Source organism: Stegodyphus dumicola, chromosome 4 (genome assembly GCF_044657685.1).
Source record: "Stegodyphus dumicola isolate Sdum_Otavi_A_Nest chromosome 4, ASM4465768v1".
NCBI lineage: Eukaryota > Metazoa > Arthropoda > Arachnida > Araneae > Eresidae > Stegodyphus > Stegodyphus dumicola.
In genome coordinates, this window is record NC_140771.1 from 103,546,125 (window position 1) to 103,562,299 (window position 16,175).

Here is a 16,175-nt window from a genome sequence, read left to right on the forward strand (position 1 = left end):
TATTGGATAGAGTACAATATTTGCATTTAGGAAAAAAAAAAAAAAAATTGCGGTAGCACTGCTTCAGTAGTTTTTTGAGTGCTTCAGTTGGGCCAAACATCAACAGCTTTCCTCTTGGCTTTTCATTCCTTGATTTTATTCTTCATTTTCTTTATTTGTTTACTATGGGTCATTTTTTTTAACCCACCTTCGTCAGCTTTCAATTTTCCAGGAAGGGATGTTAGTACTCAGAAAGCGAATAGCCCGATAGTGAGAAAAAAGATGAAATGAGATTTTTGACGCGTGGAGACTTTTATTTACAAAGAGGCCGACTTCTACTGGACCATGAAGGCGAGATGCAATAATTTTTAAGTCACCTGAAGGTCATTTAAATATGAAACAGATTTCATTATTATTACATAAAAATAACGTTTGAAAAAGAATAGTGATTTTGCAAGTCATAAGTTTAAAACGCAGTTTCTTTCTCCCCCTCCTGAATTTCTCAAATATACCGAATTTATTCACGCATTTATCCTCATAGCTTTTTAGCGCAAAGTTCTGTTCTTTTTTAAGTATGCATGCAATTTTCTCCTTTCTCAAAGCGCCCAAAAAGCGAACTTCCTGAAATTTTAAAATAGAATTGTCCACGTACCATTTGTTTTAATCTTGCTAATTTATTTACTTGTGAATTTTGGATGCGTGAACTCAGAGTGATGGAGCAATAAGTATGAAAAGTTTCAAGATAAGGGGGTTATCTAATGCTCTTGATGGTTCTGAAGGTCATTGAAAGTGGGAAGACAAACTGAATGGTGACAAAGACAATGACAACGGTGACGATACTGACGACTTGCGAGCTGTAGCAAACGATACCGACAGCAGTTCCAACAAGCATTAAGTGATTTAAGGCCTAAGAAGTAGCAGTGGACAGCAATAAGAGCTGGGAAATTCAAGATGCTCGAAATGGAAATGAAGCTATTTTATTATATACTGATAATGCTAATACTGGAATACAAGTTTCTTTTAATTAAATAATATTGTGACATGATTAATTAAATAATATATGAGCGCCGCCTGAGATAACCACTGACCTTGTTGAGAAATTAGATTATTCGGAAGCAGGAGATGTGAAAAATGAGCAATGCCCTCGCCGGGACTCGAACCATGGCTCTCTTGAATTTGCGTCGAGTGTGCTGACCACTACACCACGAAGGTATGCTAAGAAGGCGGGAGATTAACCTGATTTTATTGTAAAAGTCTTACAGTATTAATAGTCATTCTTGCAGAAGGAATTATTTCTTCCGTATAAAAATATAAATATTACATGGGCATACAAGGCCTGTGTATAAGCATAGATATGTTAAGTACAGACATTGTCTTGTACAACTTTATAAGGATTTTAAGTTTTACAAACGTTTATTTTATTTAAAAACTTTGCTATCTTGTACGATTTTTATGTTAATGAGTTTGCAAACTGTATAGGCATTTAAGAAGTGGCTTCTAGCCAAGAGAAAAGAAGAGCCTTCCAACTGCCCTGCCACACGCGTTCTTTTCAGTCAGTTCATGTCTGCCTTTAAGACCAGAACTTAGCTCCTGCTGCTATTATTAAGACGTATTGTAGTATTTGCATTTCGCTCGCTACATACGTAGTGTCAAAAGGCCAATCTTTGCCTTAATAGTCTCTGTAAAGCATTTAGGTTTAGTTCTTATTTAGTTAAGTTAGTTTATTTCTCATTTTCTACGTTTTAGACCAAAAGTGTTGGTCTCTGTATCCAAAAGTGCGGAAGCGCCTATGCGCTGTGTGAAATAAAGAATAAAATTAATCCTTCTCATTTGTGCTGTTTCTTCCACGCACACGCGAACATAGCTTGAGTAAGCTCCCTGTTCCCGTTCAGGATTACTAGGTTTTTCCGAGGCAATTAGAAGGAATAGCAGTCCTGACAAGTTATATGTGATAGTTAGATATTATCATGACAATTATGTGCACATTTAAAACATGTGACAGTTACTGGTAGTTTATTCTATGAATATTTTCATTATGTTCTTACTTCAAAGGATGAGGATCCTTTGGAAATCAAATTACTCGCATAATTTTCCCTTCCCGACTTTAATGCGATAAAATTATATATATATATAAAAAAAAAGAGGTTAAAAATACGCGAATAAATTACGGTATTTGTGATTTCAGTATTTCTTATTACATTATTGATTTTTAAGTTCTATGAGCGTATATATAGCAATTTTAGTTTTTATAATACAGAAACAAAGTTTAGAACTTTGTGGTTTCGCTCATTAATTTTATCGCTTCTTTAATCTGAGAGATTTTTTGGTAATACCATTCCAGGAGATTTCAAAATTAATTTTCATATAAATTATCAAAGTTTTCTGTTTCACAAGGTACAAAATATTAATTCTGTTCCTAGTGTGGTAATGTTATGGATTCTGAAAATAAGACATTTGCATTAAGAATGCTTTCTAACGGGAAAAAAAAAAAAAAAAAAAAAAAAGAAAAAAAAAAGAAAAAAGAAAAGAAAAGAGGCATTTTAAGTTGAATTGGAATGTTTTGTGTAAATGGTAAGTAGATAAAATTGCAGGATGGTTGTGTTTATTTACATTTTGAAGAACTGAGAAGGGTTTTGTAATGCGTAGTAAAATCTGCAGAAAATGCACAGTATTTTCGTTCCGAAACCTAAGATTACAGATAAAAGTAAAGCTTACGAATGATCGTCATCATAAAATTCATAAAGACTGGAATAGCTAAAGTGATTGTTGTACCTTTTATAAAAACACCTATAGAGAACTTGAGCAATATCATTAAATTCAAACGCATGTAAAAAACGTCAATAAAAACTCTTTTCTTTTTTTGTATTATAATGTTTGTATATTCTGGTTTACATACAATTAAATTCCAGGCTATTTTGGATAAAAACATTTCCTAAATATTGTATTTCGAATACTGAATAATCTTGCTTCTTCGAAGGCCCAGCGGAAAAAGAGATTTTCCCAGGTGTTCTTCAACGACTTAAGTGTAGGCATTTTCAACCGGATTATAAAATTACTCAGATTTTGACCGGTCATGGGAATTTACTTACTTCATTTCAATACTGTTACTAGTGGGCTCTGTGCTTGCGGCGATGCTGTGGAAGATGTGGAACATATTTTATTGCATTGTAGGTTGCATACGACTGCCAGAAGTGCTTTTGAAGTGAGTTTAGGGCAGCTCTCTATTTGCTGGCCTCCTGTTTTCTATGATCTTGTTAGGAGTTCCGAGGCCTTTGGAGGCTTGCGCAACTTTATTTGTTGTTTGAACTTTTACTATTATTATTTATATGACTGGATTTTTTTATCTTTTATGTGTCGTTGTATTATTTTGCGTATTTTCTATGTATGATTAAGTTATTTATTGATGCTTTGTACTGTTGAAGTGTAATTTTTCCTTTGTATCAGTATTATTTTACGTATTATTTCATTTTTATTATTATTGTATTATTTTAAGTTGGTTTATTTTCTTTTATAGGAGTATTAATTATTCATGGTATATTTAAGTATTTTTATTGTAATAGTATTTGTATTTTATATTTTTTCCTTTGTTCTCTCCAGGCCTAGATATAATGTTTTTATTGTTGAATTGTATTTCCTATGAGTTATTTACTTACATCTGTAAGCCTCGTGGAATACTTCGTGGAACACGAGGAGTTTTGTATTTGGTTTTCTAAATTAAAAGAAAACAATACCATATTTTCCATCTGGTGCATTTTAACTTCAGATTCTGAAAATTTTAAAAATATTCGCGTAATATCCGTGCTTTCAAAGAACGAGTTAGCTTAAATTTTAAAATGGTTTCTTCCACATACTGATTGTTTTAATCTTACTAACATTATTTACATCACTATTGAAAATCGAATGTAAAGAATGCACCAGAAAATTTATAAATAGAGCTAATCAATTTACAGTGTAATAAATCTTATTCAAAGATTTGAACATGCAGATTTTATTAACATTTATCAGTACGTGTCAAAAAATAAATAAGCTCAGTTATGAAATTTTGCGCTAAGAATCACCTTGTATGAGAGAGCTGTTTGAGACAGCTGTTAACAGCTTTTTCTCGCAGTTGAAAATTAAAGTGAAAAAAAGCCCGATTGCCAGATGAGCATCGACAATCCTTCCAAGTCTCAAGTGTCGAAACGTCATCAGTTGTCAAGCCGTTGTAAGAAATAAAGTAGTTTATAATTGTTTACGTACTATTATACGTATTTTTATTTATGAGAAGGAAAGTTTAATAAATAAGAGAAATAGATTAAGTTTACTGAGTTAGACTGATTTAGCCCCAAATGTTGCTCCACTTAGAAAATGTTCTCTGAAGTTAGAAAACTTTAATAGTTTCTTTATTTTTAGTTTAAATTAAAGTAAGTTATTTAATAATTAGATAATTGTTAGAATTATTTGAAATGAATATCAGTCTGAAAATTTAAAATTTAGCTCTCAGTATATTTAAATTACAAAGTGTAATCAACGAAAATATCTTGCAGGTACCAAACTTAAGATTTTCATAGGGAAAATATTTATAAGTTTGAATTTTTCCTATGCGATATTATTATTATTATTGTTTGTTGTTTACGGCTTTAATCCCAGAAGACGCTGTACAAATCAAGACGTTGTATACTTGTCTTAGGCATGGAGACGACTTTTATGACGTAACATTTGTTACGCCGCTTTCTAGAAACAAATATATATTTATGCTTAGCATCATATTTAAAGAAAATTTAAATCGTATTTTAATTGAGTTGAACAGTTAGGTTTATAATGATACTGCGCGACATATTGTTTTATTATAAATCTACTTTTTTGTGTGTTATGTGCTGTTGTTCACATTTAACATAACGAAATAGCTCTCAAAAATACAGTATTGAGATTTACTAAATGGTTGAAAATACTGAACAAATGATTTAAAATTTAGAATTGTAACTGTTCAAAACAAAGAAAAAAATCCTTTGGCTGAAAGAATTCTTTAAAGAATGTATCTGATGCGCCGTGCTTCGACAATATATTAGGAAAGTTGAATTTTGATTTTTTTGACCAGTTTGAGCGAAAGAGTAAAAAAAAAAAAAAAAAAAAAAAAAAAAAATGTGATTAAGTGAAGAAAATGTTGATTACAAGGTCATATAAATGTTCGATTTGTAAAAATGAATATGACACTGGTAGAGCGAAAGAGCTATATACAGATGGTTTTGAGTAGATGTTTTGAGTTAGGCGAGGCGAGTTAAGAATAATTAAAAAGACTGTAACAGATTTGTTGAAGCCATGTATGTCGAGGCAGTTTTAGAAATAATTAAAGAAAATGTTTTGCCCCGATCATTTAGGATTTTCACCTGATGGAAAGCATTCAGCAGCCTGGAGGCCGAAGGCTACAAGCATTATCATTTGAAAGTGAAAAAGAGTTTGCACTTCGAAGATCCAGACACAGTAATATTCGGGGCTGAAGGTAAGTTTTATTTATTAGTATTGGTTAAAGTAAAATATCGGATGTACACTAAATTTAGTAATTTTTCTATTAGTTAAATACATTATTATGGTAGTTTAGTCATTTTTCTGGAAACGTTAGTATTTTTAGAACTTGAATTAGTGGAGTGGTGTGATATTTCTCTCTCGGTCATTTGTTCTGTGTTTATGACTGCCATCTATTATTTTTAAAACTGCCTATTTTTAAAAAGTTAAAAATAGGAACCCTCTTTTATTTTCATTATATTAAAAGTATATTGAAGTTGCAACTGTTCTAGGGGGATCGTGATCATGGGTAGCGAAGCTGAGTGCAATGCCGAGTTTGTGGTATTCTCTGATTCTTTTTAAGAGAAAATAATTGCTGTGAACATGGTGTGGAATGTATCATTTTGCATATTTAATTTCTGCTATTGTATTAACTATAAATTGTATTTTTAATTGTCATTTTTGTGTTTTAAATTGGATTCTTTTTGCTTTTCTTTTTTGATACTTTGATAAGATTTCACGACTTACGATAAGTATCGATAGTTTGACGATCTTTAAACCAAAAGTCGAATCGCGAAAATCGTAAACGATCAATAGGTAACTTCTGCATTATTAAAATAATAATGCAAAAGTTACTTATCGAGTGCAATTTCTGTAGCAAATACTGTGTATTAGAATAATTTCATAGTGTTTGCTACTGTAATTGCACTTAATTTTATATTTTCTATTTGAAATACTGCGTATTATAATAAATTCGTGGTTTTTATTTTCGTATCTTATTTTCCTTATTGTGAGAAATTAGATACTTGTCAGTTATTGATGTATGGTATACTAAAATACGAAAAGACACAGTATAATATTTAAGTATCATTAATATATTTAAGTATGTAAGAAAATAGTGAAATGAAAGCTATGTACGATTTTTATTTGCTGTAAAAATTTATTATTTTTTTTTATTAATGCATTTATTTCTTAAATCTTTTTATGTGATAATAAATATTCTCGACGTTATAGTATATAAGGAATTTTGTGTAGCAATAAAATCATTTGTGAAAATGAGAGCATTAAAGGGCTCTACAATGTAAATCTAACTTTAAGAAAATGTTCTTATTTGTATTAATTACAACGCTTAAAATCTTTGAAAATATTCAAACTGTCTGAAACACAAGTATGATAAAAGCTTGTTTTATACCGTTTTAATAAATAATAGGACTGAAAACTGAATACTATCATGTTAATTTAAAATAAACAAACAATTTATGATATATATTTTCAGCAAAATAATGCTTAATTATTAGAAATGTAAATTAAAAATAAATAATTCAATATTAATTTACAGTAATAAACAGTTGATTCTTGTTATTTACAGTAGAAAATAGTAAGTACACGTTGTATAAATGCAAGAATACATTTTGACGTCACAAACTTAATCTCACCCATTTGCTGATGTCAATTAGCTCCACCTTTGCAATTTTGTTTATGCAGCGTATTCTGAACTTCTACCTTGCTTACGTATGTTTTGATAAATATTTAGTAAACGAAATTAAAGTTTTTTTAAATACATTTTTGTTAATAAGCAATTTTTATGTATTTAAAAAAATTCTGGCCATTATCTGTTTTCAGGATGTGTATTCAGCCTGCATGTAATTTAAGTTTAAGGTTACTGCTTTATAAAGGGCTTAAAAGTTTTTACTAATCATACGTTGCTTATCTTTTATTCGAAGAGGCATAAGCAATAAATATTATTGCTTGACAACGAAATTTATTTAAAATAAGATATATTTTACTCTGGTCAGGGATATATCAGCTACAAGATAAAAGTAACTTAATTACAATCTTGGATTTGAAATCGTTTTTGGTCATTGGTCAGCTGAATGACACACACAACTGAGAGTGAAAATAATATTCCTTCAGTTTAATTGTAAAAAACATATTATGGTAACATCTATTTTTTCATTTTATGTAATAGAAGGCAAAAAATAAAATAAAATAACAAAACAGAAAATTTTGAAAGGATTTTAAAGTCCATATTCAATTTTAATTCTAGAAATCGTACTAGAAATAAGTTGTGTGTAGTGCTGCCATCTACATGAAACAATACGAAACATACATAAAGTTTACTGCTGCCATCTCTTGGCAGATAACTTAACAAAACACACACACAAGTTCTCGTCAACAAAATACTATTTAGAAGTGAAACCCTAATAGTTAAAAAGAAAATTTACTTTAAACGTAATTTTTAAAAATTTATTCAAATTAATTTATGTATATTTTTTATTCTATTTCTATACGTAAGAAACACATTAAATGATAACACGATCTTTATGTCTATAATCTCTCTTCTTAAAAAGTTAATTAAGCTTAAAAAGTTTAATTTTGAAACATACGTTTACGTCTCAGAGACTGTATTTCTGTAAAATTAAGTATTGCTTCAAGCATTAGTTTGCAACGCAGAGATCTATACTTTTACATTTATGGGCGAAATGCCTGATTGTTTAATTTTTATTATTGATTGCTTGAAAGACAACTAATTTTTGTCAGGTTATTATATTATATTGTATTAATAAAGATTTTCTTAAAAAACAATTGCTGAAGAATGTATTCTTCTCGACCCCTGTTTCACGTTCTATTATATTTTTGATTTCGCTCTTTCGTACACATAACAGTAATAGGGTTATCACAACCGACGACACATAAGTTTCGAGAAAAATCTTTTGAAAAACGACCTTGCCTGTCTCCTACTACTAGAAAGTTTTAAGCGAAACATGTTTCGTTGGAACCTGTCACCCGGCTAACTATGCGAAATTTTTTTAAACTGAACTGAAAATGTTTCACTTGAAGTTTAGTCCCTTTTACGATTTTCTAAAAAGAAAGGTTTCCCCTCCCCCATAAGTCAACTAATCAGATATTATTTTTGGGTGGGGGGGGGAATTGGTAAATGCTTCTTTCCACCTGCTGTTAAGAAACAGCTTGTAGCTGTGATACCATTTTGACAACGACTGAACGTAGAATCGCTCGAGTCTAGAAGCCTAGGAAAAATGTATTTTTCCACGTTTTACATTTCTTTTTTTTTTAATGAAGAAACATAATCATGAGGAATTAAAGGATAATTTAAACGCTTCCTTATTTTGGACCCTAAACTTGGGTTTTGTGGATAGGTGGAAGTTAATCCTAAGGTAAAGTGTTGCTAGACGTGAGAATATGTTATTATTATATTTTGAACTTCGTTTCCTTTAAGAAGAAAAGAGTTTAAAAAGTGTACTTTTTTAAAAAATGACGTTGACTATATTTGGTAACTAAATTATCAGAACTGTTTATTATATTTGATTTACCTTTTGATTACTTCTTTTTGTCAGTGCTATACAAAAAATATACCTGCATAGTACTTGCACACATTAATAAACATTTACGCACTAGTAAAAGTATACCTATCTTATAACTGTGCTCATATACCTGTATTATACACGTAATTATATACTTGTATTATACCTATAATTATATTATAAATATACATGTATATACCTGTATTATACGTGCAATTATATTATAAATATACCTCTGTATATACCTGTATTATACGTGTAATTATATTATAAATATACCTCTATATATACCTGTAACTTTACATACTAATATATACCTATTTAAAATATAAATATATACAAATAATAAAAATATACCTTGTATATGCTTATATTGGAGTTTTCTTGGAGCCACAGCTTTTGGTAACTTTTTGGCGAGCTTACTAAAATTTATCTTCTCATTTCCTTAATTTTGCAGCACAATGCGCAAAACGTTTTGATTAAAATTGGTCTTTTAAGTATTGTTCTTACAACTTTTCTTATAATAAGATTTAGAACTGTAAGTATACCTGCACGCAAAAACTGCACCTGTTAAAACTAGTGTGAATTGTAAAAATGGCAATATTTCCTTTGATTGATAATTAAACTACAGTTTATTTGGTTTAAAGTAAGTCCCCAGAGAACAGAGAGAAAGGGGGAAAAAAATACTCCAGGCAACTGCAGTTGATCTTTTCTTTGATTTTTGAGGATAGAAAGATAGATTTGAGGATATTGATAATTTTGTTATTAGTTATGTTCCATGCCAAAAATTATGTTGCGTTTATTTAGTTACATAGTTTTTTCACCTTCAGGCAAAGGGTTGAATAAAATGAAAGGAATTAAAAATATTAGCTCTTAAATAACTCATAGTATTTGTAAAATAAAAGATGTCTTTCATTGACAATATTTAGCATGTAGTTGTTTTAAAATTTCAAACTCATTATAACATTAAATTTTAATTTTTAATTTAAAAGACTTAATGAGCTTTTTTTAACAACATATAAAATCATATTACGTACAAAGTTTTCGCGGGAACCATGAGGCATTAAAATAAAAATGAGACCTGTAATCTCTCTGCACTGATATGTTCACTTATTTTATAATATCAAACTGAAGGAAAATAAGCAACTTCAAGTTTTCTTTCTTCTGAAAAATAATTAGCTCAAAAGGGCAATATGCCCAGAAAGGCTACTCAAATTTTGTGTTGATGCTCTATAAACGGTGAATCACTTTTTAAATTGTTGCCACCAAATATCAGAGCCCATGTATTATATTTAAGGAAATTAACTAATGAAGAATCTGCATAAATGTATATATATTTCTCGCATTGTGGTAAAACAACGGTAACTAGAGCCATCAAATTTTAAATAATATACGTCTCCACCCGAATATGGGCAAGGAAATTATGACCAGAATATGGGCTGGAAGCCCAAATTTGGAATTTGTTTTATTATCAATTTCCTATTTTGTAAAGCATTTATGAGTTTTTGATTAAGAAACTCAACGATTTAGATTTAAAAGCGGGCAATGGCAACACTGTACGGGAAAAAAAAAAAAAAAAAAAAAAAAAATCTCCAGCGCCCAAGATTATGTATCGGAAATTCTAAAGATATGCTCTTTTGAATATTTTGCGATATTGTTGTTGGATTGAATTATGGTTCAAGTGCGAGTAACATGATATTTAATAAATAAATGTAACCCACAAAACGTTAAAGAAAAAGGTCTCTGTGAGCGTAATATAAAATCGGAAAGTTTTCAGATTTTTTTTTATTTTATATTTTTTATTAATACTCCAATACTTAAATGCATTCAAACAGAAAAAGAATCCATGACTTATTTAAGAAAATTAACACGTCAGTTACATGCGGTGCATAGAAACAAACTTGTAGAAATATCTGTCCTTGTTATATTTTTATCATCTTAGAAGCTAACATTAATTACTTTTCCTATTAAATATCTTATTTGGAGCATATTTTCTTAAGAATTTTTTTTAACGTTTAAACTGAGAATATTTAAACATGACTTACGAAAATAGGAACATTCTTGGACGGAAGTGATCTTTTCAACCTAAATAGTGGCGTCATCTATTGCTTAAATTGTGTGTTCAAACATTTTAGTTCAATAGTTCCCCATCAGATGGCAGCATCGAAACATTTGGTTCTGAAGCTCTAAATATATGATTCTTAATCTTTTTTTTGCCCCATGCCTTTTCACCATTTCTAAATCATCACCCCCTTCCCTTTCCAAAGTTTGAAAAAAGACAAAAAAAGACATTTATATTTATTTAAATTATTTTTTAATGTGTTTTATAAATTGAACAAGAAACTTTAGAATCTACAGAAAACTATAGAAACTGTCGATAAACACTAAAATTTGAATAAAAATAGTTTTTTATATTCATAAACTAAAAGTAAGTACTTAACAAGTAAACAAAACACTGGTCTCATTCCCTCTCTGAAATTATGAAATCTCTGCTCCAGGCGGAAATTGCCTCCTGCTGAGAACTGCTGCTCTAAATAAATTTGCATTATTATCAAATTGCAATTACCGTCTCTTTGATATGCGTAAGCTCAGCTCAAAATGCGGTCAGCTAACAGCATTCATAACAATAATGAGTTTTTAATAAACTTATTGCATTACTTAACTTCCCCCTTCTCGTATTTGTTGAGCAAACAAAAACTTTATTTGTGGAATTCTTTTATACAGTGTGTTAACTAAACAATTTTTAATTTTAAAATTTTATGACTTTTTTATTAATTTAGGCAATATATATCTTGCTTCGTTTTTGATAATATTTTAATACTAAATTCTCCAAATCTGCAAGCTGTGTGGTTTTTTTATTACACTTAATTATCTGTAAATTGATACGACTGTACTGGGTACTTACGTATCAACACTACCGCAGCTGCAGATTTATAGGTTTTTAAGTGCCTCCAATCTACACCTAAAATTTTTGCGACAAATCATAAATTAAAACACTTTATTTAAAATCAAAGTAGTCAATTGGATTTCGGTAGAAAATGGGCTGATATAGAGTTTAACGTAGATTCAAATCAGTCTCTATTTTCTTTGACCTGATGCTGTCGCCATATGAACTCTGCTAAATAAAATTCTAAATGATGTCTTGCTGTCCGTCTACGTCTCTTGTTCCTCCATTTAGCACTGCTCCACATTCTCTCAACTGTTTGTGTAGGAACTACTGTATCAGGATCAATAAAATTGTATTTATGATTAACTTTAGGAATCCTTCTTTTTCTATTCTATTTATTTGATAATATTTCTAACTGTCAGAATAAATTGTGCTACCATCTGCAATCTTTTCAATAATTTTATTAAGAAGGGTAGAGCCAGTTCTATTAGGAACAGTGACAACAAATGAATCTTTTGTTTCTCTACATATACCACCAAATACCCACTGTTCGGATAATACTCGACCACAATTATTTTTACGCTTAGTAAATAAACTTTCATCAATTTATACAATGCAGTCTGGTCCACCTACCTTCTTGTTTGGTTTATTTTCCCTATCCAAGACACATAATTCACGCATGTAATTATTCCAATCTATAACAGTTTTATCCGATAAATCAAGTTGCTTTTCACAAAATTTTATCGACGTCAACTCCTCGCACCAGCAGTATATGAATCTCAAAGTTGAACAAAATAGAATTCTGCTTCCTTTAAACCAGTTGTCTTTTCTAAGTCCCACTTGCTGATCACACTGTCTTAAATTACATTTCCAAAACGTACGTTTACCAAAATAAAGTTTCATATCATGCGAATTGGTATATTTTCCTTTTTTTGGTAAAATACTCGTATTTCGCTCCTGAAAAAATAAAATGGCATCTTCTTCTGTGTTTGGCAAATCCCAAAGACGTATTCGTAGCACTAAAAATGGCGGCAAAAATCAACAAACAACAAGGCAAAAAGAAATCCAAAAAATAACTGGGCGCGAACAACAGGACTGCTCTTTATTGGCGCATCAGCGCAACTTCAGCTGCGGTGGCGTTAATACGCAAGTGGGCTGGCGTTAATAAGTAAATATCCTGTACTGAATAATTCAAGCAAATCCAGTTTAATATTCTTGATTACTGCACAAAAAATCAATAAATGCAAAGTAAAAAACAGTTCGAAACATAATCTAACTGTACGCTGATAGTAGCAACATGTGGTGGTAATAATGCAAAACAAAATGAAAAATACTTTTAAAACTCATCTCATATTCAGGGGGAAAAACAGAAGTATGGTGGCAAACTACAAGAAATAGGGGAGCAAAATATGCCAAAATCAAAAAAGAAATTAGAAATATGAAATTTTCAGCTTTCGCCACATTAACACCAGGGGCTTGGTGCAACAAAAGAAGTAAATATATAAATAAATAAAAATCTGAAAAGTTTCAGATTTTAAATTACGTCCAAAGGGGCGTTTTTTTAAAGTTTTGTGTGTTGCCTGTATTTATTAAATATCATGTTCTTTGCACTTAAACCATAAAATTCACTTCAATAGCAATGTCGTAAAATAATTTTAAAATAAGCATATCTTTAGAATTTCCGATACACAGTTCCGCGCACTGGAGATAAAAAGGTCCTTTTTTCCCTCGCAGAGTGTTGCCATTGCTCGCTTTTAAATCGTCGAGTTTGTTACTCAAAAATTCGTTAAAGTTTTACAAAATATGAAATCGACAATAAAACGAATTCCAAATTTGAAATTTGGGCTTCCACATGTCCGTAATCGCAGTAGGATTACGTCATTCAAAATTCGATGGCTCTATGTATCGATGTTTTATCACAATGCGAGAAATATGCATACATTTATGCAGATTTTTCATTTTTAATTTCTTCAAATATAATGCAGGACTCTAACAGTTTGAAAAGTGAAACGGACATTTATAGTGATTCAACGCAAAATTGCTAAACGAAAACAATAGTCCTTCAGGGACAAAGCCCCTTTGGACTAATAAATACATGATGTACTTAAACGACGGAAAGTTTTCAACTTATGTTTATAGTACGTCTTTTGAAAGAAATTTGGTAACTGATTCTAAATGCTGTAAATTCTGTGGTAACCACTTAAAAAACTAATCATTATTTCTGAGAATAATTACAATATTAACATCCAATAAGACATCTGTTCTCTAAAATGAGAGATAGTATAAAATATTTATTAAGATCACCACTGCACAAATTAAAAACACTGATAAAGAGTTAAACTCTTAACTATTTTCTTAGCAAAATTACTTTTATTAGATATGGTAGTTAAGTATAATTTCTAAATCATTAATTTTATTATTACATAGCAAAATTAATAAGAATAGTGACGTATCCAGAGAATCTAAAAAGGGCTATATGCAAACCCCTTCCTTCCCCTCCCCCCCCGGAAAAAATTATTTTCTTGTCAAAATTTTGACAAAAAAAAAAAAAAAAAAAAAAAAAAAAAAAAAAAAAAGTTGACATTATTTATAATTTCCTGATTGAAGTAAAGGTTCTGACCGAAGATCTTTTTGGACTGTTTTATCACATAGTTCCTTTCGTATTGTAACAGGAGACTACATATGCTTATCTTGTTAATTTTTAAACGATTCATGCCATAAATATATATAAAAAAATAACATAAAGTAACTTAACTTACATAAAGTAATTCTTAACTTAATAATAGAACTAGTTAGAGACAAATTTTAAACCTTGAAATAAATTAAATTATTTAAACTTCTAAATCAGTAACCCACAACGATTACGCTGGTATAATTTATCGATTCAATATTAAATGTAGATTAGCCTGAAGCATAAAATTTTTCGCTGATGCAACCGAATACCGTGTCTCCCCCCTTTTTAAATTAATTTTATTGTTTGAAACTCGAGAGGGAATAATTATGTGAGTAATTTAATTTCGAAAGAAAGTGGTTACAGTACGAATGTAACAAATGAAAATAGTAATGGATAAGCTATTGATAAGTATCACAATGTTATATCTTTAAGAGAAACTTTCATTCGAATAAGAATACTTAGTAATATTAACATTATAATACATGATGGTAACTGAGGCGGGCACGTTGCGCAGATGAAACGTGTTCAGTTACCTTGTAAAGCCCTACGGGAACCTCACATAAACGAGACTTGACCACAGTTTCCAAGAAAGAGAAATGGGCGAACAAAAGACTCGTATTTCGAAAGATCGAATATATCGGCAGTAATCATTGACAGACATATTCTCAAAGGCGACCATCTCCAAAGAAAACAAAAATCATCTGGAACAATAGGTGGCTGAGGAATAGATTTATAGAAAGTTTTAACGATAATCGTGCTTTACATTATTCGTAAAAATATGCTTACATATTAAAGTTGTTATTCTTGCACTTTGTACTAAAAATAATGAATCAACTCTTTTTTAAAAAAATAGCAAACTGATTTAAACGCAAACAAGTCTTTTGCTCAAAGTTTAATGAATTTTACGAATATTCTAAATTAAGCTAAGAGGGGGAGGGGACAAAAGCATATATTCTTCAATTACACAACTGAACACTATTCACATATTGTGGCGTATATATAGCTGACTTCAAACGTTAAAGCAAAATATCATGCTTGTGCTTACATTACAGTATATTCAACAGCTGGATCACAAAAACAATAATTTAAATTTTAAATGTTTTAAATGTTCTACTGTAATATACGAATCGAACGTGAGATGGCGCCACTGATTCCATAAGAAGAACTGTTGGAAATCCCAGGCGAGTAAAATACTGAGGCTATTGGTTATTATGTATAAAAGTTTTACAGAAGAGCGAGAGGAGAAGAATTCGGAGGAAAAGAAAGAACCTTAAAATTTACAAAAGGCAGTTATATAAATATAAAAAATCTGATGTGTACATCACATGACTTCCTTGTACGGAATATTAAATTATACGCATTTTTTCTTGCATTTCATTTAAACTTATTGGATTGAATCAAATCTACTTCGCCGACAGCGCATAAACCACAATAGAATAAATGCATTCTTTAAAATTCACTCTAGTATTTGTTTATCATAGCGACACTCCGGCGCTAGATTCACTTAACAGTATTAATAATTATATAACAGTTAACTTATATAATAATTATATAACGGTAACTAAGTTAACTGTTATATAATCCAATAATTACATAAGAGTTAACTTATATATTTCGTTCATATTATAACTCATAATGCACAAAATTTATATCATTTAAAGATTAGAATTATCTAATCGTTGCCACATGTTCTATTCAAATACTATAATAAAGCTAGAATGATGTATAAAAGAAATTAAGCAAACAAAACAAAAAAGAAACAGTTTTTCACAGACGATTGAGTATTTCTCATTTAATTAATTCAGTTCTCACTTCGCGAGAAGGCAAAAAT

At 30.1% G+C, this 16,175-nt stretch overlaps 1 long non-coding RNA gene across 1 annotated transcript in view; it reads left to right on the forward strand.

The window, feature by feature from the left end:
* Nucleotides 1-1,562: 1,562 nt before the first annotated feature.
* Nucleotides 1,563-16,175, forward strand: part of LOC118184959 (uncharacterized) — a 191,369-nt gene continuing 176,756 nt past the window's right edge. Inside the window, exons 1-2 of the long non-coding RNA XR_015040505.1 lie at nucleotides 1,563-2,550; nucleotides 5,337-5,458. This is a non-coding gene — a long non-coding RNA (uncharacterized LOC118184959). The remainder of the gene's footprint in view (nucleotides 2,551-5,336; nucleotides 5,459-16,175) is intronic.